At 43.6% G+C, this 2,607-nt stretch overlaps 1 long non-coding RNA gene across 1 annotated transcript; it reads right to left on the bottom strand.

Moving 5' to 3' along the window:
* Positions 1-274: 274 nt before the first annotated feature.
* On the bottom strand, positions 275-2,247 carry LOC136434286 (uncharacterized). The gene is made up of 3 exons (XR_010755725.1): positions 1,932-2,247; positions 1,310-1,501; positions 275-450 (listed from the first exon to the last, which is right to left on the bottom strand). It is a non-coding gene; the product is annotated as an uncharacterized lncRNA (long non-coding RNA).
* Between the last annotated feature and the right edge of the window lie 360 nt (positions 2,248-2,607).

Here is a 2,607-nt window from a genome sequence, read left to right on the forward strand (position 1 = left end):
AGAAATATACAAAAAATGTTAACTGAGCCTATCGGTCAGTGGCAAGACTCTGCTAACCGGGCTGAGGTTTCCACTTTCGTTGGCGTTGCTTCTAACCAGCCGTCAGCCAATCAGCCGGTTTTCTGATTGGCTGACAGCTGCTTAGAGCCACGCACACAAAATCGGAAACCTCAGCCCGAGTTAGCAGAGTCTTCGTAAGGTATATTATATTGGCCACGGCCGAGGCTCTGCGTAGGAGAGTGTGGTCAGCAGTACTGGGCGCTTGCTCACCTTGAAGGCCATCGCCTGGTGCAAGGGCGTCGAACTGCACGGAAGGGAAAGCAAAAAATCGCTCGACACCACCAAGGGTCACGGTGTAGATCAGAAGGGTCACAGTCCCCGGACGGGTCCAGTGCGGGGCAGCTACACCTCCACTGGGAATCGCCGTCGGCCCCCTGAATTCAATATTACCTACCAAAACACCGAAAAGAGGGTTACAGATTGACAAATCATCATCCCGGTCAGTACTATTGTAATATTGATTATTACAGACATTAAAATGGAAGTATAGTTTTTGGCGTGTCTGCGTGTATGAGTGCCCGTGTGTGAGTGCCGTGTGTGTGTGCGCGCGCGCGCGCGCGTGTGTGTGTGTGCGTGCGTGTGTTTATGTTCATCATGTATGTATGTATGTGCGTGCGCGCCGCATGTGTGTAAGTGTGTGTAAGTGTGTGTGTGTAAGTGTGTGTGTGTAAGTATGTGTGTTAGTATGTGTGTAAGTGTGTGTGTAAGTATGTGTGTAAGTGTGTGTGTAAGTGTGTGTGTGTAATAATGTGTGTGTGTGTGTGTGTGCGTGCGTGTGTAGTGTACGTGCGTGCGTGTGTCTTGTTTGTTTGTGTGTTTTGTTTGTTTGTGTGTGTGTGTGTGCATGTGATGGTTAGAGTCCCACGGGTAGGATAGTTACAGTCCTTAGCACAGTAAGAGTCCTTAGGATGAGACGTTAACCCCATGTTATATTAGACAGACAAAGCAAATATAGCTGGCAGCCGCGGGGCATTTTGGAATGTACATGAGTGTCAGTTGAGAATATGGAAGTTAAGCCCGACTTTGCGCCATCTAACAACTTTCTGTGGTAGTGCAGTGGAAATCCTTAGGCAACAAATTTCCAAAAGCTCCTCAATGTTTCACAAAGATGTGAGATCCTGGAAGTCTCACACACTTTATTTTACCACCGGGAGCTGTTTTAGAGTGTTACGAGAGTCAGGGTTGACTAAATGCTGTATTAACAGAGCTGATATCTTATGAAATACATGGAATAACTTAAGTTTCATACCAGCTCCCATCAGTTCTTCGAGGTGAAGTAGCATGAAACTAATTCCTAATTCCGCAAAGGTAGCTGGGAGTGCGGAGTGAAGGGATGCCACTTCGTCCAGCAAGACGTCAAAGTTGACACACGGGATGATAGGAGGTGCCACCCACTGATCTCTGGGAACGCAGACGCCTGGCCTCACCACCTTACAGGGTTCTGCAACAACATGTTTGGCTTATTAGATTCCCATTAGTGATAAATAAATCACTACTCTTGAGTCAATGGAGTCAATAAGATGAAATAAAATATACCTAATACAAATGCAGTAACTGAAATCGACAACAAAAATATACATTTGGTTAAGAGAAAACTTGGATAACGCGAACTCAAAATCTGAGTGGGAGACATCAGAGGTGAAAAATGATACCAATCAATAAATGATATATGGATAAAGCAATGAAACAAGGTTGTATGAAATAACATATGAAAATTAAACCATAATATAATGTCACAGAAAGTACGGGGATACCGTGAATAAAGAAAGCATTTCAGTACTGAACGAGCCGAAATGATTGAATTAGGGAAAACCGTTGTACTAGAAGCATAATGTGATTCCCAATAGATTAAGGTAAAATATTCCACACACCTTCTTCACCATAACCTTCCGCGTTGTTCATGGGAAGAAGCGCCACAAGGACTAGCAAAAGTCGGAACCTGTAAAACGGATAAAAAGTACATGCATTTCATGTCGAATGAAAAATTAGGACATACTTTGCATACCATTATGTCCACCTTATGTCAATACACAAGACCAGAGGAGAGTGTTATTTTCTAAAAGATCACATTTATGTTTTTCAAGTTGTATGTGTATGGGATGCATCGTGTAAAAGCACAACAGGACCCGCCCCTGTTTTGCCTTTCCAAAATGGCGGTGAAATTGAAACAAAGGAACCATTGTCACCAAGGACTTTCGTTTCAAGGAGGTTATATACCTCCTTGTTCGTTTGGAGCCAAGCGTTATTGATCTCGCCAACGTGCCGCAAGTCCAATGGTACTGAATTGAGATACTATCCGCTTTACCGATATGAAAACATGCATGATGCAATAATGGGAAGGGGCTCGAGGTAGTCGTCACAAGTGACATTTGCAATGAACCTCCGGTGCCAACAAACACTATTATCATAATTGGTCTGCTTGCTGACAGGTCATTGACCATGCATTATCTCCTGTTTAGAAATTATCATTACTCCAACAAGTCTTCTGTAAACTTGTCTGTAGTTAGTCCGGGTGGAAGATATCAAATAATTGTCGAAAAACACTCA

Source organism: Branchiostoma lanceolatum, chromosome 5 (genome assembly GCF_035083965.1).
Source record: "Branchiostoma lanceolatum isolate klBraLanc5 chromosome 5, klBraLanc5.hap2, whole genome shotgun sequence".
Lineage (NCBI taxonomy): Eukaryota > Metazoa > Chordata > Leptocardii > Amphioxiformes > Branchiostomatidae > Branchiostoma > Branchiostoma lanceolatum.